We start from the raw sequence: 26457 nt of genomic DNA, 5'->3' as shown, positions 1-26457 counted from the left end.
TACTTTATAAGCTTTTTTTAACTTTTTGACTCTTTGTAATAACATAGCTTGAAACTCAAATGCATTGTACAGCTGTATAAAAACAGTTTCTTTCTTTATATCCTTATCCCATAAGCTTTTTTCCGTTTTTTAATTTTCTTCTATTTTTTCCTATTTTAGAATTTAATTTTTCTTTTTTACTTTTTAAATGTTTTGTTAAAAACTGAGGCACAAACACCCACATTAAGCTAGGCCTACACAGGGTCAGGATCATTAATATCACTGTCTTTCATCTCCACATCTTCCACTGGAAGGTCTTCCGGGGCAATAACCTGCACGGAGCTCTGATTTCCTATGTTAATAATGCTTTCTTATGGAATACCTCCTGAAGGACCTGCCTGAGCCTCTTCTTGAGGAGGTGTCACTCTTTTCAGGTTTATGTCCATGGTGATTTGTTTGGTTTGTATCTTTTTCTCATCATAGATATGCTTGTGAGCAAATAATGAACTTTGAAAATTCCTCTCTATTAGTGAAAACCTTTAGATGTTGAGGGTCATGTTTTTAAACTTTTAAGAAGCTGGTTGAGGTCTGCAAAAGCTTCTGCTAAACACTTCACTGTGAATTTTCTTGGGGGTTCTTCTTTTACTTCTCTTGCAGTTTCCTTTTCTCTAGCCTCTTCTTCAGCTATGCATTCCTGTTCCAGTTCCAACCACTCCTCACTAGTCAATTTCTCAGGAGCCACCCGCAGGAGCTCCTTAACATCATCCTCCCCCACACCCAGGTTAAAATTGCTTGCCATCTCATCCACAGCCTTGATATATGCAGCCTCTTCATCCTTGCCAACTCTTTTGAAGTCATGAGTGAACTTCTTGAGTATCTTCTACGAGATGCTATTTATATTTTCCTTGAGGACATAATCCCAAACATTCAGACATTCTTGATACAGTCATATATGTTGTAATTCTTCCAGAATTGCATCAGTAACTTCTCGGTTATTCCAATAATCTGGGCAAAGGTCTTCCTCACGTAGTAGGCCTTAAAAGCTGTTATAAATCCTTTATCCATTGTTTGGATCAAAGAGGTGGTGTTCAGAGAGAGAAAAACACAGATTTGATATTGGGATGAAGATCACCAACAAAAGGAAGACGTCTGGGAGTATTATCAATAATAAGCAAATTTTTGGAAGGTACGTTATTCTCCAAGGAGTTCTTCTCCATTTTGCAGACATAGCAATTCAGGAGGGCATCTTGGAAGAGGAGCTGGGTCATTCATGACTTCTTATTTCTCCTTTAGCACACTGGCGATGGGTGCTTATTGATATGCTTGAAGGCCCTGGGGTTTTCAATGTGCCAGATCACAAAGCATTTCAATTTGTAGCCTGAAATATTGCCCACAAGAAAGACTGTCATCCTGTCCTTAGAAGTCTTGAAACCTGGCATTGACTTTGCCTCCTTATGGCTTAAAGTACCTTCAGGCATCCATTCCCAGAATAGGGAGGTTTGATCCATGTTGATTATTTGCTCTGACAAGTAATTTTTCTCCACAATCAGCTTATGTAGAGTTTCCAAAAGTTCTTTAGCTGCCTCCACATCAGCACTAGCAGACTCACCACTCACTTTCACATTGTGTAATGAATAACAATTTTTGAATTGTTTAAACCCTCCAGAGCTAGAAGTAAACTCAACATCTTAGTTGGGTCCAGCCTTCTCTTTCAACATAACAAAGAAATTTTTGCTTTGACCATGATTGTCATGGTGCTAAAAGGGATATGCTTCTGTGTCTAGTCTTTAATCCAGGTCGTTAGAAGTTTCCGTATCACTGATATAGACCCTTCTCAAATTATCATTAGTCTCATTGCCTTCAATGAAGCAGATCCTTTAACAGCTTCCATCACTTTGTTCTTGTTCTTCAAAATTGTAGCTATAGTAGAACGGGGCATGCCTGACTGGCAAGCAATAACCATCACTGATTTTCTACATTTGTAGTCATTAACCACTTTTAATTTTCTTCCAGGTCAATAACTCAACGTGTCCTCTTACCGGCAAAGTCAGTTCATTTTGTATGATTAAGGGCATGATGAATAAAACAACAGGAGGTTAAATAAAGCACAATAGAAAATGATGCAATCATGAGACAGTAAACACAAGATGTATGGGGCTGCTTCTGGTGTAACATGGCATACAGTTTTACAGTAAATCTTTTTTATAAGTAGATGGAGTGCACTCTAAAATAATGATAAAAAGTATAGTATAGTAAATATATAAACCAGTAACATAATCCTTTATTATTATTATCAAGTGTTGTGTGCTGTACATAATCGTATGTGGTATACTTTTATACTACTGGCAGCGCAGTAGGTTTGTTTATACCAGCATCACCACAAACACGTGAGTAACACATTGTGCTATGATGTTATGATGGCTATGATGTCACTAGGTGATGGGAATATTTTAGCTCCATTGTAATCTTATCGGGCTACTGTTGTACATGTTGTTGGTCATTAACGGAAACTTCATTATGCAGTGCATGACTGTATCTAAGACAGTAAGCAGTTTTGAAGTATTTGTCTAGTAAGTCAAATGCCTATGTTTTTAAGGGACTGTTTCTGCCACTTCATTTTATTCCTTTGAATGGAACATGCTTTTCTGATTTTTTGTACGACTTGTGATGTTTTGTTGAACATTGGGCATTTGAAAAAAACACCACTTCTCTCAGTCTATACAGACTGAATCTGCTGGGACACCCTTCAATAATTAGCTGGACTTTGATTTTGAACCTTTGGATAAGCCTGAGGAGAAAACCCAAAGTCTTATGCTGTCTTTTTGGAGCATACACCTTTCTTGAGCCCTTGTATGACTTTTTCATTTCCCCATATACATTGCTGCTTTTAAATGTGTTATTTTTTTTCTCAAAATTTTTCCATGGGGATTTTGATAGTCTATTGTATGTCTCCACATGTCTGCTCAATCACTGACTACTGGTTCTCCTTGTCTGAGATCTGATTTAGACAAAATAGAAACCAGTCCTTCAGGCAGACCACAACAAGTTAGAACATTTTAAATAATGTTTTTTCGGCTCCCTCTAGCTCTAGGGAGAGAATCAGGAACTGGCTGCTGCTTTATATAGTTTATTATATGTGACCACCTATAATATTTTGCCCCACACATCTGCAGGTTAGTTTCTCTGCAGCTTTCCTGAGCAGCACCCTCTGCTTCTGCCTGCCTGAGACCTGAGTTAGGCAAAACAGAGATCAATCATTCAGGCAGCTCCCCAAAAGTTAAGACATTGCAAATAGGGTCTGCTCTGCTTTTTCCAGTTTGAGAGAGGGAATTGAGAAGTGAGCTGTCCCTTCCTATAGATCAAGATAGCTCATGCCAGGGAGGTGGGTAAAGCAAGGATGAGCAAAAACACCACAGAATTGATTACTGCTTGAATGAGGCTTTTTCTTGATTAAGCATTATCTTGGTTGCTGTAGTCCTTTGGCTGTCTTCCAGGGGGCCTGGGAAAGTATTTTATCCAGTTTTTAGTTGTTTTTTGATGTCTCCATGGGGAAACAAGTGCTTGGAGCTCCTAGTCTGACATCTTGCTGGCATGGCTCTACAGATCTCCTTTATTTTTTTTATTTTTCATATTTGGAGTCCATTGAGCTTCTTGGATGTGAAGATTGCTTGGGAAGTTTTCAGCTATTATTTCTTCTTTTATTTTTATTGCTCCTTTCTTTCTCTCCTTTCCTTCTGGTACTCCCATCATGCGTTTATTTACTTGATGGTATCCAACAGGTGCCTGTTTTTCTTCGTAATTTTTTCTCTCTGATCTCCAGCTTCAATTATCTCAATTCAACTGTTTTTATTTCCACTGAGTTTTTCATGCTCGTCCAAATCTACTATTGAGCTCCTCTATTGAATTTTTTATTTCTGTTATCATCTTTTTAAACTCCAGAATTTTCATTTGCATTCTCTGTATAATTTCTGTCTCTTAATTGATATTCTGTATTTGATGAGATATTATCATCATAGCTTCCTTTTCTTCTTTAAACAAGATTTCCTTCAGTTCTTTGAACATATTTGCAATCATTGCTTCAAAGTCTTTTTCATTAAATCTGGTGTCTGGGCCCCCTCACAGGCATTTCTGTTATATGTTTTTGTTTTTGTTTTCCTGTGTATGGGTCACATCTCCTGTATCTGTCTCAAAATTATTTTGTTGGAAACTGAAATTTTGGGTACTATGTTATATAGCAACTCTGCCTATCGTGTTCTCTCCTCACAGTCCAGGGGATATTTTTGCTGTAATTTCCTTGTTTATTTGTGGTGTGACTTGGGTAGACTATTTTAGTAAGGTCTACTTTCCGCCACAGTGTGAAGCCTCTGATGTCACTTCTCAGAGAATATAGGCTTGGGCATGTGCACATTCACCGGGATGACAGTGGGTCTATTTGAGTCCTCTTTGAATATCCTGATCTCTCTGTTGTCTGCATCTTGGTATCATATCTATACATTAGGTTCCATTAAATACAGACTGATTGCTCTATAATTTACATCAGCTCCCTAGGGCATCATATGCCCTACAGTCTAAACCAATTAAAGTTGGACAATGGTAGCTTATAATGCCAGTCTGACATTTGCTCTCACCTCAGAAAGGCTATTTTTAGCAGTCTCTTTTCTCGGCTTTCTTGGATAAACTAATCAGCCTACTGTTTAGTTTGTTGCTTTCTTGAAGCTACCTGCCTCTTTTTAATTGCTTACAGCCAAATTCTCCATTGTTTTTAGAAAAGATTTCAGGTGTTAGTTTTCCCACATCTGTTTCAAATAACATCAATTTCTCTGCAGAGTCCTCCAGAGCTCTCTGTTCTTCTTTTTTCTCCTGAAAGCCCCCCAGTACATAGTTGTATATCCTAGTTGCATGTCCTTCTAGTTCTGCTATGTGGGATGCTGCCTCAGCATGGTCTGAAGAGTGGTGCTAGGTCCACACTCAGGATCTGAACTGGCAAGCCCTAGGGGCTGCTGAAGCGGAGCATGCAAACTTAACCACTCAGCCATGGGGCTGGCCCCAGAGAGCTCTCTGTTCTTAAGGCCTTCCTCTCCCCCTGGGAAAACTCTCGTCTGAGTTACAGTTTGAGAGGTGGGAATAAATGGATAGTGGCCCACTTCTCTTGGAGAGATCCCCTTCCTTTACCAACAAGGTTCTGGGTAGAGATGACAGGCTCGGTTCATAGCTTGCTCTTCCAGTGTAGAAGCTCCACTCTATGAGCAAGCTGGGATGAGGGAGATTGTGGCCCCAGTATTGTCAGACTGCATTGCCTTGCCTGGCATAAAACTCCCACCTTATGAGTAGGCAATGGGTAGAGGAAGGGAAACTCCAATCTCTCAACTGCACTCACCAGAAATTTATCCACTTCAACTCAGAGTTGCAAAAGATAAGAAATGCTGGTGGCCTGCCTCTCATAGTAAGATACCATATCTCTTTATGGAGAGCCAGGGGGAAAGAAATCTCTGTTTTCTTAACCTCATCAGCCTGAAGTGCAGCTTCCATCAAGCTGAGATGAAAAAGGATGGGGCAGTTTGTGGCTCAAGTGCCATAGATTTTTCCTGATTTTACTGAGATTTAGTTGATTTTCTTGAATAAACATTTTTTCATTTGCTGTATGCCTTTACAACAATTTCCAGATACTTTAAATGTTTCTAGTTTTTTTGTCTTTTTTAAATCATTTTTACAGTTATGCTTGTTTAATTGGAGAATGTGTCTGTGGAGCTCCTTATGCTGTTGTTTTGATGTAAAAACCCCTCTATATCTTTTTTTACCTCATTCTTTTGCTAATTCATTTTTATTGTATTTCCCAAAATTATTGTTCTATGATATACTAAGGAGAAGAAAAAACTTATTCTTAATTATAGTTTGAGAAGCACTGTCCTAAAGACCATGTTTTGTGACTCTTCCAGGGACAACTCTTTCCACTTGGAAAGGACCCTTTAAGACCAAGGGACATCTCTCTTTTGCTCTCTCTCTCTCTCTTCCTCACACACACACACACACACACACACACACACACAAACACACCCTACTCCATATACTATACCGTGCTCTGAGTATACAACACCTCAAAATTCTCATCTTGAATGTCCTTAAGCTCACTTTCACAACTTGTGTAGTCCACTTCACAGGGTCTTTGTTCCTGAGGATAAACTATACAATTGGTGTTTATTCCTCTCAGACTACAGAGGTGATACGGATAGAAGTGTGGATGAAACTTGAAATTGGAGTTTGGGACAACCACACAAATATGCTTGAGACCATGGACTAAAACCATCTGTCTCCAAAAAGATACATTTCCTCACAGAATTCTAAAGATTTTGAAAGTTATAATTTCTAAACTGACCTTCTAGTATTTAGGTTCATTTGTGGAAAATTAAAAGAGGACTGCCAGTAGGTGGAACTATGTGGGTAAATTGTGGACAAAGACTATCCATCTTGGATGGTTGGTTGCTATACTCAGGTGGTTTAACAAGTGAGAGTTGGGGTAAATGTGATAGGTAAGCAAGAAAACTGTCCTCAGGCATGTGAGGATATAAAATCACTCTCCCCAAAAAGGAAGGGAAAGTGGATAATTGTCCTGGGAGTTCCTGAGCCGTTAGAAGAGTAGTCTGAGGGTTTTGATTTGCTTCTCTTACAGCTCCCCCGAGCAAATCACGGTCTTTGTTGAAAAATAAAGTTAATTCTGAACTTGTATTTGCCACAGTTATTTAACATGAATTCTTGATTTGCAATTTTTTTTGTTTCAGACATTTTTTGTAAATCTTTTGAATATCTAGCTTAATAGATAACAGATTCTCATACCTGCTTCTGCATTTAATTTTTTATGATATGCCATTATAATGTAATGGTACAAAGAAAACTTGACCTCATACAGAAATATGGTGGAAAAAGAGAAGAGAACTTTGACAATATTTTCAGATAATTGTGGTTATTTTTCTTAGATACAATCCTACAACTCAAGTGATAGTTTCTTAAAAGTTAGTTGTAATGGGAAACCATATCAATCAACTCTTCTTACCTTGCTACATTAAAATATATTGGGCCTTCTTGCACTTTGAATGAAATTTTACCATGCATGTATTTGTAACATTATGCATTAGTAATTTGGAAAATAGTTCCCAGAATTATGCAGACTTTCCATTTATTGACACATTTCAGTATACAAATTTAAAAAATTTCATTTATTGATATCACTCATTATTTCACCAAAAAACCTTAAATGAATAGGGAGCTGTTAAGCTCTTAGTGACAGACATTTTCCTAAATTCCAATTTTTACTTAAAAGCTGGAATTTTATTACTGGCAACAAGTGATGCCTCTTGTTTTCTTTGAATGGTAGGCTCCCTTCATCAATTTGTAAGAATTTTTCTGTTAAATACTGAAGTGTCAACAAATGTAGTTTTTCACTCAGTTTTTCCAGTAAAAATTTTAGTCATGGAAAATTGGCTCATTCAGATGTCAACTCAAACAATCACGCAAGTGATTTTCCTTGAGACAACCATTGTGCATCAGTATCCAGTAGAATTACTTTACACATACTTCATGTTTCATTATTCTAACTATTGAAAAGGCTTGACTAAAGGGTCATGATTCAATAAATGAATAACAAATGAATTATCCAATAAATAAATAATTGTTAATTCTTTATTTGGGACATTATTACACGATACTGACTTTTTTTAAAAAAAAAACAGTAATTATGTGGTGGTAAAGAATATGATGACTCCTAATTGAGTTTGGGCCATTGTCTTGATTCATGCCAAGGCACCAACAGTTTTAACCATTATTTGCTTTTGTACCTTTAATTTGTGAAAATTAGTAAATAAAAATCTCATTTAAAATGGAATCAGAAAGAAACTGCTAAGACTGATGTCAAAGAGTGTACTATCTATATTTTCTTCCTAGAGTTTTATGGTTTCAGATGTTACATTCAAGTCTCAAATCCATTTTGAGTTAACTTTTGTGTTTTCTGTAAGATAATGGTCTACTTTCATTCTTTTGCCTGTGTCTGTGCAGTTTTCCCAGCACCAAAAGAAAAAATAAACAAATGGGACTATATTGGGCTTAAAAGTTTCTGCATGGCAAAGGAAACCATCAACATAATGAAAAGACAACCCACCAACTGGGAGGAAATATTTGCAAATCATATATCCAACAAAGGGTTAATTTCCATAATTTATAAAGAACTCATACAACTCAACAGCAAAAAAATGAATGACATAATCAAAACAGGGGCAGAGGATATGAACGTTTTTCCAAAGAATTATACAGGTGGCCAACAGGCACATGAAAAGGTGTTCAACACCACTGATGATTAAGGAAATGCAAACCAAAACTATAATTAAATATCAACTCACACTCATCAGAATGGCTATAATTAACAAGACAAGAAATAGCAAGTGTTGGAGAGGATGTGGAGAAAAGGGAACTCTCATATACTGCTGGTGGGAATGCAAACTGTGCAGCCACTATGGAAAACAGTATGGAGATTTCTCAAAAAATTAAAAATAGAAATCCCATATGATCCAGCTATTCCACCACTGGGTAATTATCCGAAGAACACGAAATCAATAAGTCCAAAAGATATATGCACCCCTATGTTCATCACAGCATTATTCATAATAGCCAAGACTTGGAAGTAACCCAAGTGCCCATAGATAGATGAATAGATAAACAAGATGTGGTATATATACACAACGGACTACTACTCAGCCATAAAAAGACAAAATTATGCCATTAGTCACGACATGGATGGACCTTGAGCATATCATGCTAATGAAATAAATCAGAAAAAGACAAATACCATATGATTTCATCCGTATACGGAAAATAAACAAGCACATAGATAAGGAAAACAGATTAGTAGTTACCGTAGGAGAACATGGTGGCGGGAGGACACAAGGAGTAAAGGGGCTTATATCTATGGTTATGGATAAAAATTAGACTGTTGGTGGTGAACAAGATGCAGTCTATAAAGAAACCGAAACATAATGATGTACATCTAAAATTTACATGATGTCGTAAGCCGATATGATCTCAATAGAGTAATTAAAAGTAAAAAAATAAAATGGAGTCGGGAGGCCAGAAGGGTGAGTTCTCATACCCTACCGTGATGACAGAGGCCAACAGAAAGAAGAATGTCTTCCTTTTTTTGTCCAGCAAGAGCTCAATTGATGAGAGACTGTCACAATTAGCCAATTAAAAGCCACTGTACTTTGAACACTCAGTTCCTCCAATGGACTCTTCATTTACAACATCCCTCCAAACTTCCTGTCCCCCTCTCGAAAAGAGTTTCTCTTTCCCCTGTTGCTCAGAACTTGCACATGACTCACCATGCTTTCAGATCTTAATTGCAATTTTTTCTTGATCTCAAATAAACCCAGTTTTGCTGGAGAAATAACTGGCTGTCTGCTTATTTAAAGTGAACACTTGGTGACTCACAAAGGGATCCAGAGAAGCACCTGTCAACTCTGAGGCTGGTGAGCAAACAGGTGTTGGCACCCACAGAGACCACTGAGCTCACTGCTTTCCTACTTCATCAATTGGAATACTAAAGAATGCATTGCATAAATCATTTACAGTAAATAATTCACTTCCAGTGGGAATGGGCATCATTTGCACATTAGAGTCAGGAACAGCAGAGTGTTGAGGAATAGCAAAATTGTTCATTGCTTTGAGGCCCTAGACAAACCTACACTCTCAGCCTTTGGGTTTTCTCAAAGGTAAAATAGGAGAATTACAGGGACTAGTATAAGGGATAATGAGGCCTTGAGCCTTGTAATCTCCTAGTATAAGCTTTACACCTTTAAGAACTTCTTTACTTATAGGGTATTGATTAACTCTGGGCAGAGTTTTTGAGGAATCTATTTGAATCTTGAGAAGTGTGCCATGAATTTTATCAATATCAGTTGCAGATTTTGCCCATAAGAAGGATGGTAGCTGATTTAATAGGTACAAGTTATCAGTGTTTCCAGAACCAGATCTTGTACACCAGATATAGAGCAAATAAAAAATGTCAAAGGGCCATTTAATTCAGTTGGTTGGCCATTTTAGTACTCTTAGGAAGGGGTTGCTTTATAGTACTGGGGTGTAGCACAGAGAGTGTGGCTCCAGTGTCAATTAGGAAAGAAAGAAATTCATCTCCAATTTGGAGAAATGTTTCTCTAAGCCAATTATGAGGGAGAATTTGGAGGAGCCCCTCTAGTTCCTTGAAGGCCTGTCATTGAGAATTTGGAGGACATTGGAAAGGCCCGTTAGAGGATGAAGGAACTCGAAGCACTACATTGCTACAGTATGTGGACAATTTGCTTCTTTGTTGTCCATCCCAATTCTCCTCACAGGAAGACAACATCCACTTGCTAAAGCTTTTAGCCTTAAGAGGCCATAAGGGCATCAAATAGAAATTGCATTTTTCTCAAACCCAATTTTGATATTTAGGGCATCTTATATCACAACAAGGGCTACGTCTAGATCCAGTTAGGCTTCTGGAGCGCCTTAGTTTTACCAAAACCGAAACTAAACACCAACTGTGAGGTTTTCTCAGGCCAGTTGGCTATTGCCAAAGTTGTATTCCAAATTCTCTCTTATGTTCAAACTTCCATATGTTTTTCTAAAGAAAAACAACGCTGACCCAATTTCATGGGAAGAACCAGACGATATAGACTTTAAGGCCTTAAAGGAGACTTTGGCGAACCACTTGCTTTTAGCCAGCCTACTTATCAGATTCCCTTTTTCCTTTTTGTGTATGAAAAGGAAGGGAATGCCCTGAGGGTACTCACCTAAAAACACAGGGGCCACTGTTGACCTATAAGGTATAATAGCCAGCAACTGGACCCTGTGGCATAGGGATATGCTGCTTGACTTAGAGCAATTATTGCCTCTGCCCTTTTGGTTAAGGCAACCAAGAAAATTGTTGTAGGATCCCCTTTAACCATCTTTGTACCTCATGCAGTAGAAGCTCTCCTGAATTCCCATCACACTTGACATATTTCAATCAGCCACCTTACCTCTTATAAAACGTTTTTGTTAACTACTCCTCACATAACTCTTTCACATTGTAATAAACTTAACCCTGACACTCTTTTCCCCTCCGTTACCGATGACTCCCCTCACAACTGTTTCACTTTGATGGATTATTTCCTGACCCCTCATGATGATCTGCAAGACTGTCCTTTGAGTAACGCCAACTTCTTGTGATTCACTGATGATTCTTATTTAAAAGATGACAATGGAAAATATTATACTGGGTACGCTATTGCAACTCCTTTTGATATCATTGAGGCAGAACATTTACCTAGGACTACTTAGGCCCAACAGGCTGAATTGCATACTCTTATATGGGCTTGTACTTTAGCCAAGGATGAAACTTCCAACATTTATACTGATAGTAGATACACTTTCAGAGCAGCTTGTGATTTTGGAATATTGCGGAAGCAATGTGGTTTCCTTACTTCCAGTGGAAATAAAATTAAAGATCGCCCCTTTGTTAAGCAGTTATTGAATACTATAATTTACTTCCTATATTACTTTAGCTATTATTAAGATCCCAGGACATCCTAAACTTGACTCTCTGGAAGCTAAGGGAAATGATCTTGCTAACACTTACATAAGGAATGCTGCCCTTAAAGGAACCAACAGCAGCAAAACCTCTGTCATGATCCAAAGAGATATTTCCCTAAATGATAACTTAGAAAAACTTGCTAGAGAAGCCCAACAATTGGTCTCAGAAAAGGAAAAGCCAGAATGGAGATTCAACAACTGTTGATTTGATAAAAAGAGAAAGCTCAGGTTTGGGACAAATAACCCAGTCTTATCAGACACTAAAATTCTGCCTAATGCATCATTCAAGGTTTTTCAAATGTATTTCATACAACTTCCCCCATCTCATGGATATAAATATGCTTCAGTCATGGTCTATATGTTTTCTCACTGGATTGAAGCCTTCCCTTGCAGACAGGCTACTGCTTCTTCTGTGGCTAATGTTATTTTGGAAAAGATTATCCCTACCCAGGGAACTCCTCTTGAACTTCACAGGGATCGAAGAACCCATTTTATTCATCAGGTACTTTGACAAGTCTGTGCTGTTTGGCCAGTTTTACAACACTTTCCCTGTACCTACCACCCTCAGCTGTCTGGGTTAGTTGAATGCACTATAGACATTATTACTACTCAGCACAATTTGTAGATACCCTCCAATTACCTTGGCTCAAAGCATTGATGCTGATCCTTCTAAATCTCAGTTCCACCCCTTTTGGAGCCTATAAGGTCTCACAATTTGAGATAGTCACTGGATACCCAATGCACTTGGCTCCTGCCTCTTTTGACTCACAGCTGATAAGAAGGAGATATATTCCACTATTGCAAAGGCCTAATAGCTTCTATTACAAATAACTATATTTTGGTAGAGTAATCTTTTCAAGGTGTGCTCCAGGGAGATGAAGACCTTAAGCATTACTCATTCCAAATTGCAGATTTTATCTATAGAAAAAGACACATCCAGAAGGAATCTCTTCAACCTCACTGGAAAGGCCCTTATTAGGTACTGCTAAATAACATGTTCTGCAAAACTCCGGGGAGTAGACTCTTTGATTTACATGACAAGCCTAAAGAAAGCAGCAAACCCTGACTGGACCTGCACATCATCTGGTGACCTAAAAGTAAATACTTCCTGGAATTGAAGCAGACAGTATCTGATGAGATATCTTTCCCAAGATGTCTGAACCAGGCCTGTTGGAAGTTTGTCTGCTAAATCTTTGATAATGACATAATGCCTCAGTTGATCTCTAATGCCTATGATCTTTATAACATATGATCTTTAGGAAAAAAATGCCTGAGATTTCTTCTTTCTACCCCTCCTTGTTCCTTGAATGTGACCACAATATGTTTCCAATCTGTGCACTTTCCATCTGATGTGGGACATAACACTCAGGAAAGTACTTCCTGGAATCAAGGGTCAAAAGTCTGATGAAACCAGTAAAACCTGACTTTTGATCAGTGATGCTTTCAGAGAAAGATCTCAATCAAAAGGGGAAAATGTGAAAATTAATAAACAGAAACCTCCTTTAAAATGGAGTTTGGAAGCTGAAAGGGGGAGATCGCACATCCTATGATGAAGGCAGAGTCCAACAGGAAAAAAAAAAGAGCCTCTCCTCTTTTTGCCCAGCAAGAACTCAGCCAATGAGAGACTGTCACAACTCAGCCAATACAAAGACACTATACTTCAAACTCTCAATCCTTCCATTGGACTCTGTCTACAAAATCATCACAAATTTCTCTTCTATATAAAATATTTTCTCCTCCCTGTTTTGCTCAGAAATTGTGCATGGCTCACCATGGTTGCAGATCCCTAAATTATTTCCTGAGCCACTAAGACAATGACACATATTTACAGTTTTAAAATTACTGTAGCACCTTACATCTCATATAACTGTATGTAGTGTAGTGGTATGCATTCAATACCAATATCTGCACATTTCAGGGTAGCTAAATTGTGTTGCAGTAAGGTGCCATGCGGCACCTTCATTTTGAGACATGCTTCAATTATTCCTTTAAGAGAGAAAAGGGAGACATGATAAGTTCACATGGGCATTTCACTGGCCAGAAGTAGACACAGGGTCTTCCCACCTGCAAAAGAGATGAAGAAGTATAGTTTTGTGGTCTCAGAAGGGGGAGAGATTGCATATTGGCGACTATTAATAATGTTAACCAAAGGTATTTTAACTAATTTTACTGTGCAGATTTACTTTTAAAATTACACTTATATGTTATACTTTCAATTATTAGTATGTCTTTTAAAAGCAAATCGCATTTAGCACTATTATTTCTTTATAAGATCTGCTTTTTTAAGACTGAAGTTGTAAATGTAGTTATAACCAAACTAAACCAGTTTATTCTAATGGAGACATTGTAGCAATGAAGTCATGATTTTATACATATACATGTGTCATAGTAGAAATAGTAATATATCTATGAAGGTTAAAGCAAATATTTATGAAATGATTGTAGAAAAGTTATGCAAATTTGTTTGTTTGCTTTCAATAATTGGCCACTTATTTATTATCTTATCTTATTTTCTTGGATTATAGGGTAGGGGCAGACATGGAAGTTTAAGATTTCTATTTCTTTTTACAAGGATCCAAAGTTAAGCTTAGTCAGATATGGATAGAAAATGAAGTAGCTTAGTAATTGTTAAAATAAATAGTTTCAAATCAGTTTTACTAACACAGTTTTATTTATAATGTGAGACATTGCACTACTAATTTTAACACTCAATTACAATATTCCATTATTAAAAATAGTTTCAAATACAAATGTAGCATTTACATTTTTCTATTGCATATTACTGTTTAGGAAGCATAAGATAATACCCACATGTGACATACATGTATTGATTGTTTTAGACATATTTTTATTAAAACTTAATCTCTTTTTCCCAGTAATTTTATTGCGATCATAATAGTTTATAACTGTGTAATTTCAGGTGTACATTTTATATTTATGAATTTCTGAATAGACTTTATTGTGCTCACCACGAGTAGTCTAATTTTTGTCTGTCACCATGCATACATGCCTCTTTACCCCTTTTTCCTAAGCCCCACCTCCTTTCCCTCTGGTAACCACTAATCTCTTCTCTATATCCATGTCTTTGTTATCTTCCACATACGAGGGAAATCATGCAGTATTTGTATCTCTCTGTCTGCTTATTTCACTTAATATCATATCTTCAAGGTCATCTATGTTGTTGCAAATGGGATGATTTTATCATTTTTATGGCCGAGTAATATTCCATTATATATATATATACACCACATCTTTTTATTCATTCATCTATAGATGGCCACTTGGGTTTCTTCCGTATCTTGGCTATTGTGAATAATGCTGCAATGAACATAGGGATGCATAAATCTCTTTGGACCATTGATTTCAAGTTCTTTGGATAATTACCCAGTAGTGGGATAGCTGGATCATCAGGTATTTCTATTTTTAATGTTTTGAGAAATCTCTGTACTGTTTTCCATAGTGGCTGCACCACTTTTCATTCCTCCCAGCGGTGTGTGAGTGTTCCCTTTTCTCCATATCCTCTCCAACATTTATTTTTTGTCTTGGTAGTTATAGCCATTCCTACAGGTATAAGGTAAATATCTCATTGTAGTTTTGATTTGCATTTTCCTAATAATTAATGATGCTGAACATCATTTCATGCATCTGTTGACCATCTGTATATCTTCTTTGGAAAAATGTTTGTTCATATCTTTTTCCCATTTTTTGGTTGGGTTGTTTTTCTTGTTGTTGTTGAGTTATATGAATATTTTATATATTTTTGAGATCAGCCCCTTGTTGGATAAATGATTTGAAAATATTTTCTCCAAGTTGATGGGCTGTCTTTTTGTTTTGTTCGCAGTGTGTTTTGCTTTGCAGAAGCTTTTTAGTCTGATGTAGTCCAATTTGTTAAGTTTTTATTTTGTTTCCTTTGCAAAACTTAATCTCTTTTAAACTTCCTCCATGACTTGGTTAATATTAAACAGCAGGTATAAAATAAGGCTACACTTGTTAGCTGGAAACATATTGTACTAATTACATTAGTCTAATGCAGTTTTTTGTTAATAATATGTGAACTCTCCAAGAATACATGTTTATGTACATGGGTGATGAGAACTATTTAGTTCAGCATATAAAATTATAATTGTAAAGTTTTATTTAACCTGGTAAGACAAAACTTTAGATTCAAAATTATTAAAGAAAAAATACTTATGAATGCAGAAAAGAACTGGTCCAGCCTGTATTAAATATTGTTTCTGTTAAACACATTACCTGAAAATTATCAGATTAAAATGACACACACCTCTTATTGTACAGTTCTGTAGATCACAAGTCCAGGCATGGCAAGGCTGGATTCTGTGTTCAGTTTCCCACTGTGCTAAAATCCAGGTATGAGTTTGGCCATGGCTCTTATTTGGAGGCTGTGGGGAGGAATCTGCTTCCAGGTCCATTTCAGGATATTGGCAATATTCAGTTTTATGTGGTTTTAGGACTGAGGGCTACATGACTTTTGCTTAGTCTATTTGTTCTCTCGCTCTCTTTCTCTCTCTGGCTCTCACATCTCTCTGTACACTGAAAACTATTAGACATTGATGACAGAAATTGAAGAAAAAGAAATGGAAAAATATTCCATGCTCATGAATTGGAAGAATTAATATTGTTAAAATACCCATACCACTCAAAGTGAACTACATATTCAAGGCAATCCCTATAAAAATTTGAACAGTATTTTTCACAGAAATAGTAAATAAAATCCTAAAATACTTATGGAACCACAAAAATGCCTGAGTAGCCACAGCAGTCTTGTGGAAGAAGAACAAAGCTGGAGACATCACACTTACTGATTCCAAACTATATTACAAAGATATAGTAACCAGAACAGTGTGTTGTTAACATAAAAACAGGTGCATAGGTCAGCAAAACAGAATAGAAGGCCAAGAAATAAGCACATGCATATATGATCAACTAATTTATGACAAAGCAGCCAAAAATATACAATAAGGTGTGGATAGTCTCCTTAAGTAATGCTGTTGGAAAAACTGGACAGCCACATGCAAAAGAATGGAACTGGACAGTCGTCTTACACTCTACACAAAAAACCCTCAAAATAGATTATTAAAGACTGAAATTTAAGACTTGAAACCATAAAACTCCTAGAGGAAAATATAGGGCACCGTTTTTTAATTGGGTTCATTTTTTAATTTTTTATTCGTGAGGGTTTTTAAAATATTTTGGGTAACACTCCTTTATCAGATGTGTCTTTTGCAAATACTTTGTCTCTGTCTATGGCTTGTCTTCTCATTCTGTTGACATTGTCTTTCTCAGAGCAGAAGGTGTTTTTTGTTTTTAATTTAGTGAAGTCCAGCTTATCAATTATTGCTTTCATGGATCCCACATTTGGTCTTGTATCTAAAGAGGTATCAAAATATCCATGGCCATCTAAGTTTTCTATTATATTATCTTTTAGCACTTTTATGGTTTTGGATTTTACATTTAGGTATACGATCCATTTTGAATTAATTTTTGAGAAGGATGTAAGATCTGTGTCTGGATTCATTGTCTTCTGTGTGGATGCCCAGTTGTTCCAGCATCATTTGTTGAAGGGACTATCTTTGCTGCATTGTACTGCCTGTGGTTCTTTTCAAAGATTAGTTGGTTACATTCAGGGGAGTCCATTTCTGGGCTCTCTCTTCTGTTCCATCACCCTATTTGTCTATTTTTTTGTCAATACCACACTGTCTTGATTATTGTGTCTTTATAGTAAGTCTTGAAGTTAAGTAGCATCAGTCTTCCAACTTTGCTCTTCTCCTTCTATATTTTATTGGCTTTTCTGGGTCTTGTATTTTCCATATAAACTTTAGAATGAATTTGTTGCTATCCGTGAAATAACCTGCCGGGATCTTGATTGGGATTGCATTGAATCTGTAGATCAAGTTAGGAACTGACATCTTGACAATATTTAGTCTTTTTATAGATGAACATGGAATATTTGTATTTAATTCTTCTTTGATTTCATTCACCACCTTTTGTAGTTTTTCTCACATGGATCTTGTACGTATTTTGTTAGATCTATACCTAGGTATTTCACTTTTGGAAGTGATAATGTAAACGGTATTGTGGTTTTAATTTCAAGTACCATTTGTTCATTGTTGGTGTATAAGAAATCAGTTGACCCTTGTATATAACATGTGTCCTGCAACCTTGCTTTAATCACTTAAATCCACCTCCAAGCTTTGAAGTAATTTGTTAAGCAGGAATATATAACTAATTCAAATATTAACAGCAACAAAATTAAAATACTGTTTTTTACAGCAATGTGGATAAATTATGCTATCATAATATTGAGCATCTGAAGGTATACACAGAAGAATAGAGACCATGTTGTTTCCTTTATGTAGAGCTCGAAAAGAGGAAAAACTCACCTACAATTATAGAAGTCTGAACAGTGGTTATGTTTATGGTTGTTAAAGTAAAGGGAACAAGGGAATTTTGGGAGTGCTGTTCATGTTCTCTCTCTTGGATGTGGGTGGTAGTTAAACAGATGTGTTTACTTTGTAAGAAGTTATTGAGCTTATATAACTGTAATCATTCAGTATATATCCTTTGGGTGTGGATCCTCAACATTATGTTTGCTGGATACTTCCTTGCCTTGACTGAAGCTCTAATTTATTCTTTTTTCATTCTACTATTAACAAAAATTTGGGTTGTTTCCAGGTTTGGCTACTAAAAGCCATGCTGTTATAGGTAGTCTTGCCCATGTCTTTTGGTGTAAGAGTGCATGTATTTTTATTAGATATATAAGAGTAGAGCTGTTGGTTCATGGAGTATGTTCATGCTTAGTTTTATTAGAATCTTCCAAATAATTTTCCAAAGTTGCTATAACAATTTGGAATCTTAAATTTCCAATGCCAGTGTATAGGTGCTCCTCCCTTGCCTTGCTATTCTTTCCCTAATTCTGACAGTTTTGTAGCAATGTTGTAGTTTTGGACTATGTCCACTTTGATAAAACAGAACTGCACATTTTAGATTTCTCTTTTTTATCATTCTTAATTGGAGTTGAGGAATTTGCAGTGGATCGGGAAGGAAAAACCCTCTTCATGCTCTGAAGATCACTGTAGGTCCAGGTTCTTATACAGCTGATGGACATCATTGCTGATCTACTGGCTCACCGTTGTTGATATGGGGAAACATCAAGAGCTACAGAAACTCTTACTCTCACAAATTCTTTTTCATGACTTACAAATTCTGGGCCTGATGCCTGTGAAGTTCCAAAGCTATAAGCATCAATTTATCCTATGTCTCCTACATTATTGAGGTGGGAAGTGGTAAAGTACAGCATGGGCTCCACTTTGCCTTCATGGTTTGTAGTTTGTATTCATGAGATCTGTTCATAATGTTCTCTTGCACTTCATGTTCATCAGTATTTTTGAGCTGTAGGCCCTGCTGACTTCAACCTCAACACTAGTTCCTGAAACAACAAATTTACATGTACTGCTTAACCTGCTGTCACAACCGTATAAGATCTAAATCTTATGATTATTCCTTTATTCTATATCACTTATGCTAGTTTTGTTAATCAACACAAGTGGAATTTTATTGTGATTTTAATTTCCTCCTCTCTGATAAATAATGGGATTCAATATTTTCTCAAAGGTTTCTTGGCAATTTGGGCATCCTCTCTTGTAAAATACCTGTTAAAATTTCTCCCCTGCTTTTTTTTCTATTGGATAGTGTGTCTTTTTTTCTATTTCTAAAATTACTTTGTATTTTATATTATCTGGATAAGATTTCCTTATTGCTCATTCATATGTAAATTTCTTCAATATGGGACTCGCTTCTTTCACTTTTAATGATGAAAACAACTCTTTACACCTAAAAAATTTTAAATCTATAAAATTTGAAAGGACGATATCCTTGTATTATCTTATTTTCACTAATTTAAAAATTTTATCACATGCCTTTTTTTCTCTCTTTCTTGCTTTCTTTTTTCTTCTCTCTCTCTGTCTCTGGTTGTGAAATCATGTAAGAATAAGTTACAGACATCAAGAGACTTTACCATTAAATATTTATAATGTGTCTACCAAGCAAGATTTTCTTTTACATAACCATAACATCAAAAATTTGAGATGCTATTATCTAATATACAGTCTGTATTCAAAATTTTAACTTTTTCATCAAATATTCTTTATAGCTGGTTTTTTCCCAATCCATCTCATGTCTCTTTATTCTCCTTAAGCTATAAACTCCCCTTATTTTTTTTGCCTTTCATGACATTGTCATTTTTGAAGAGTCCAGATGATTTGACTTTATGACTATTCCACATTGTCTATTTGCCTGAATATTTGCTCATGATTAGAAGCTGGTTAAAAATTTTGACAAAAATATTATATAGGCAGTGTTGTGTAATTCTCATTGCATCACAGCAAGAGGCACATAATGACACTTTACTGCATTATTGGTTATGCTACTTTGCTTACTTTGTTAAGATGACTCCACAGGATCTTTCCATAATAATAACAGTTTTATTTATAGTGGATCAGTTATCTGAAGGATTATATCTGATTTTGTGTGGAAGCTCATACTTTGCTGGTGAGGATGAAAGTGTCACAATTCCAAAGAAATAGAAAATGGAAATATGTAAGAAAACTGCACATACATTTATATTTTGATCAGTAATTCCACCTTTCTATGAATTTACCACAAAAATATACTACCACAAATAACAAACAATAAAATCTCTAAGTTATTGATTGTGGCATGATTCATAGCAGCAAAATATTGGAAACAATCTCTATATACAAACCACTGGATCCCAGTGCATTCCACTATTGATACACTCACAAAATTAAATATTCCCCCCAAATTTTTAAAAAATGGAATGCAAACAAAGATGGAGTAGTTTCATTTCTCCCAGTCTCTCTCTCTTATAACAGGAACAACACACTAGACTAAAACAAACAAGCATAGGAAGACTGAAAAGTGGAAGGAAGAAGATAAAATGCTTAGGGACTTCAGGATATGAGGAACAACAGAATACAGAGTTCCTTGTGTTATTGCATCTCACATACATATCTTGGGCAGCATACTGCAGAAGCTTCCAATCCAGAACCATGAGCAATCACAGAGAAGAAACATTAAAAGAAAAGCTTGTTTCCCCTAAGCAACGGATTGGGAAAAGTGTGGTCTAACAGAACACAAAAGCTTTCTAACAATATCCACCATACTCCAGTCAGACACCAATGGGAAATCTGTTCCACAAATAGCCCCTCGTGGTTTCAGAGAGTCAGCGAGGTTAGCAGATCTTCCACCCAACCTGGCTCTAGCATAGAAGAAAAATATGCTGGCTTTCCAATAATCCAGCCAGTTCTGTCCACAGGACAGAATAAAAGGCATTCTCAGAAAAGGAAAATTAATAAAAACTATTGTTTACAAACAATCTTAAAGAACAAGTAATAGGTAAAGTTATCTAAACAGAAAGTAAATGAGACATAAGAAGTCTTGGAACTTTAGAAGGGAAAGAAAAATGTTGGGATATGTAAAAACTTGAGCAGTATAATAGATTATCCTTCTCATGAATTCATTAAAATATATTTGAATGTTGAGTGAAAAATTATAACATCATATGATGTAGTTCTCAATGTATGCAGAGGAAATAATTAAGAAAATTATATTTAAAATGTGGGAAGGGCAAAGAGATCCAAATGAAAGTAAGGTTTTTAGACTATGTTCAAAGTGATAAAATGTTGATACCAGTAAGCTATGATGATATATATTTATGTTCTAATAAGTAGAGAAACCACTGAAAAATATTTACAACATTATATACTCAAAAATAATACAAGTTAATCATGATGGAATCATAAAAAGTACATGCAATCCACATGGAGACAAGAAAAAAGAAACAGAGAAAAGCACAGTGGAAGAAAATAATGTAAACTGAATAATAACATGGCACACTTAACCTTTAATGTGTCACTAACTACCTTAAATGTAATGGTCTAAATGCACCAAGTAAAGACGGAGATTGGCAGAACGTCTTTTAAAAAATGATCTCGCAATATGCTGTCTACAAAAAACATCACTTCAAATACAATAGTATGGGTAGGTTTAAAGTAAAAGGATGAAAACAGATGTGTTAGGGAAACATTAATTAAAACTAAGCAGGAATGGCTATATTATAAAAACAGATACAGTAGACCTCAGAAAAAAATAGAAAAATGCACAACTATAGCTGTTGACTTCCATACTAACACTCAGGAACTTATAGAATTCCTAGACAGAAAATCAGCAAGAATATAAAACAACAGAAAACAACATCAGCCAATGTGTTGTAATCAGCACCTACAGAATACCCTATCCAAAAGCAGTAGAATAAACTTTTTTTCAGGTGCCCATGGAAAATTCACCAAGATCAACCTTATCCTGGACCATAAAACAAACCTCAGTAAATTGTAAAAAATGAAGTTATGCATCATATGTAGTCTGACCACATTGGAATCAGTCTAGAAATAAGTACCAGAAAAATAGCAAGAAAGACGACAAACAATTGGAAATTAAATAGTACATTTGTAAATAAGCTACAGGTCAAAGACAAAGTTTCAAAGAAAAGAAGCAAGTGTATAGAACCGAATGAAATGGAAATGCAGTGTGTTAAAATAAAAAACAAAGGAAGACCAGCATTGAAAGCTCTCTGAGCAGACGAAACCAGTTTAGTCATACTAACAAAGCTTAACTTAACTTATTTTGCAAGGATAATTTCATCTGCGTCATTTCTTGTTTATGCTTCTGAATATTATAAGCAAAATTCAAACTCTTTCTCAAGGTTGACATGAGGTAACCATTGAAAATTCTACTATTATAACCAATCGTTGTGAAGAATAAACAATCATGTCTTTCTCACTATATAAGCTGCTTTATAACAATATACCCCTGAGCCTCATTTCATGTTTTGGTTTGAGTACTCTTAGTTTGCAAACATTTTTATCTGTGCACAATAAATTTTTTCCTAATTACTACTTCAGTGATTCATTGGATTTTCTTCCATTATTTATGATCTCTTGACACTTCAAGGCATAAGAAGTGGGTTGGATCCACTATTCTTTGGGCAGAAGACCCCCAATGACTCTGAAACTGGTGAGCAACCAGGTGCTGGTACCCACAGAGCCCATTGCACTCATTGTTTTCTTGCTGACCCTGGAGTTTGAGAGTAAGTCTCTCTTGGATCTAAGCTCTTCTCTCTTTGCCTTTTGAGCACACTGACTGTATTGTGCATACCTGTATTTTGTTTTCTGAAGCTTCTGGGTAAGTCACCCTATTCTGTTCAAAACTGGGGGAAACCTATATTTCTTTCTGATTTGGAACAGCAGTTAGAAAATAGAGTTTTTCATTGTTAAGACATCTTAGGGAATCTGAAGGCAAGGATGGGTTCCACCTCATCTATGCGCCAGGGTCTTGTGCCTTTTTGGAAAATGGGTGAGCTTTCGGAATTGTAGTATCTGCTTTGGAGAATCTTTGACTTACATAAGTCCACCTTAAGGGGCACCCTTAAAAGAGAGGCTCTCAAAGCTCTCAGGGACAATGAAATGCATTCTCTGATTGGTAGGGAGATGCTTCTAACACACAAAATGACTCCAAAATCACCTTTACAAAGACCCTTCCAGCATGAAAATAAAAATCTTTAGTGAAAAACCTGGCAATTTGAGCAGGTAACTTTAACTTAGTCTATCTGCCAGAAACACAATTTGGATATAACTACTCTCTTAAGTTTTGTGTTATTGTACCTGAGACATGGCTAAAGTTTTAAAACAAAAATTATAAGATCTCTGTTTGTGTCTGTCTGTATCTAAAGTACGCCCTAGTATGTATGTTATAGATATGTGATATTTTTCTACCTCTGGATGGTATTGAAAAATTAATTTATAAAGAGATCTATTAATTGGCTTAAAGATAATTAAGCATTCATATAAATCAAGTATACTCTCAGAAATACAGAAACTAAGCCATATGTTTTTGAAGTTCATATGATCTGGAATGATCTTTGATAAATAAGAGCTAGCTTAAGTTTGTTGGTTGAATACAAGCAGGCATGTCTTCAAAATTCGTCAAAAAGAAAAATAACTTATGATGCTTAGTTGTTTGATGTCAAATCCAAGCATAACTGTTAAAAGCAAGTAACTGAAATGAATGTAAATAAGATAAACGTTCATACTAAGCTAAAGTAAATAATGGATATCCATTGGATACCCAAATCATTTCCAAATAAGATAAACATTAAATGGTAAGCATAAATTTATCTACTTTTGGCTTCTTATTTTTTTACAGAGAGACAAAAGATATTTCGGTCTATTAATAAACATGCATTGTGTCACATTGAAAATTTTATGATCAGGAAAAATATACTTGTAGAAATTATGAAATGTATTTATAAATTAGCCAGTACAAAATTACCTACATTTTAATTTTCACTAGGAATTAAGGATTCTTTTTTTTTTTTTTTATGAGGAAGATTAGCCCTGAGCTAACTGCTGCCAATCCTCCTCTTTTTGCTGAGGAAGACTGGCCTTGAGATAACATCTGTGCCCATTGTCCTCTATTTTATATGTGGGATGCCTGCCACAGCATGGCTTGCCAAGTGATGCCATATCTGCACCCAGGATCCGAACCGGTGAACACCGGGATGCTGAATTGGAATGTGTGAACTTAACTGCTGCACCACGGGGCTGGCCCGGGAATTAAGGATTCTAAGTGTTAATTCTAATTAACATATGTAATTAAAACTACTAGAAATATTAAGGGGGAAAGAAAATGGTGGCATATAATAAGTAGGTAATGAAAATAGAATGTGTGCTTTTTTTTTTAATAAGAAAATATATGATTGAGATGTTTTGGAGGGCTTTTTTTGGTTAAAGGAAAAGTGAAAGTAATTTTGTCCTAAAGTAAAATGCTTTTCCAGAATCAGAAAGGAAAAGAAGGGCAGAAGCTAATTAAATATAGAATGTTGTAAAAAGTTTGTGGAAAAGGAATCTTGAGAATGGAATTTTATGTGTGGGCAAACTGAATAAGATTGAAATGGATTTATTTAAGTTAAGAAAAGAAAGTGTTACTATCAAAAACATACTAGTGTAGAATTAGAATTTTCTGTTTTATCTGTTAAAAGGAAACATTTTTTAGATTATTGGTATGTTCTTAATAAGAAATTATTAACAAAGTTTCTTTACCTTTAACATAATCTGCCCAGGAAACAAAGATTCTGTGTCTAGTGAAAATATTTTATGTGCTTCATGTTGCCTTCACCAAGTCTTTAACTGCTTAGAGAAATAACTCTCTTCTCTATTAAAAGAGGTATTTTTTTTTTTTACATCTATATAGTTTTCTGTATTTGCCTTTGAAATCTTTTAATTGTCACTTTGGTTGAATGAATAACTAAGTATTTTTTCATAGTAACCTATAATCCTATGTGATCAAGTGTTTCAAATCTTTGAGTTTTTTTTTTCTGGTGAGGAAGATTAGCCCTGAGCTAACATCTGTTGCCAGTCTTCCTCTTTTTGCTTGAGGAAGATTGTCACTGAGCTAATATCAGTGTCAATCTTCCTCTATTTTGTATATAGGATGCTGTCTCAGCATGGCTTGATGAGCAATGTGTAGGTCTATGCTGGGGATTCAAACCCGAGAACACAGGGCTGCCAAAGTGGAGCACATGAAATTAACCACTACACCACTGGGCCTGCCCCTTAACATTTTTAACAGACTTCCCCAAATCAAATTCTGAACAATCTTTTTGACCTGGAAATAAATTTGGGATTTTACAGAGGACCTTGGAATAAGTCAAAAGATTTATTCTCTCACCTTATAAAATAGAGATATTAAACTAATTATTCTTATGTGATGTGGTAAATCACATGAGAAGCATTGTCAAGTAAGAAGTAGTGCTAACTTTCTTTAGTTTATGTTTGTATAAATATATGTTATTACATGTGTTTCTGAAATTGTATGATATTTCTAAAAGTTTGGTATGTTTTGGCATTAAGAGAAAAGGTAATGTGGAAGAGTGGTGACCATGGACATTTGGACCGATTCCTCATGTGACTTATTTTTGCCTTCAGGTTCTGCTTAAGCCCAGCCTCTTAATACCAATTCCATTTGATATTGGAGCATCTTAGTCTGTTCAGGCTGCTATAACAAAAGTACCATAGACTGGCTAACCTATAAACAAGAGAAGTTACTCAGTTTTGCAGGCTGAGAAGTTCAAAATCAAGGCACCAGCAGATTTGACATCTGGTGAGAATCCAATTCCTCATAGATGGCTGTCTTGTCATTATAAGCTTAGAGTGAAAGGGAGCTAGGGAGCTCTGTAAATTCTCTTTTATAACAGCACTAATGTTATTCATGAGGACTCCACGCTCATGATCTAAGCACCTCTCAAAGGCCTCACCTCTTAATACCATCACAATGGGCATTAGATTTCAACATATGAATTTTGGAAAAACAAAAATATTCAGTCTGTAGCATGAAATATTGCTCTGTTTGCCAAAATTTATGGCTTCATGGGACAGATAACACATAGTACAAGATGGGCATCTCAGGTTGCATGGTAACTTCATCTCCAGTCGTTAAAAATTTAGTCTCTAAAAAAGCCCAGTAGCAAACAAAAAGCCGTTTTTCCAAAGGCAGAAAAGTTATTCATAGAGGGTTGGAGGGTTTTTCTCCAAAATCCCAAGGGCCTGTGCTATGATTCACCAGTAGAGGCCTGCCGAAGGCTGAAGGCAGCATCTTTATCTGCTATTGAAACTTCAAGCACCATTGAATCTGATAGATCACATGGTGCAAGTGGCAAAGCAGCTTGCATGGCAGCCTGGACCTTTGGCAGAGCCTTCTCTTATTTTGGGCCCCACTCAAAACTAGCAGATTTTC

Source organism: Equus asinus, chromosome X (assembly GCF_041296235.1).
Source record: "Equus asinus isolate D_3611 breed Donkey chromosome X, EquAss-T2T_v2, whole genome shotgun sequence".
NCBI classification, from domain to species: domain Eukaryota; kingdom Metazoa; phylum Chordata; class Mammalia; order Perissodactyla; family Equidae; genus Equus; species Equus asinus.
The sequence above is the reverse complement of the archived record's forward strand: the minus strand, read 5'-3'. Positions refer to the sequence as shown.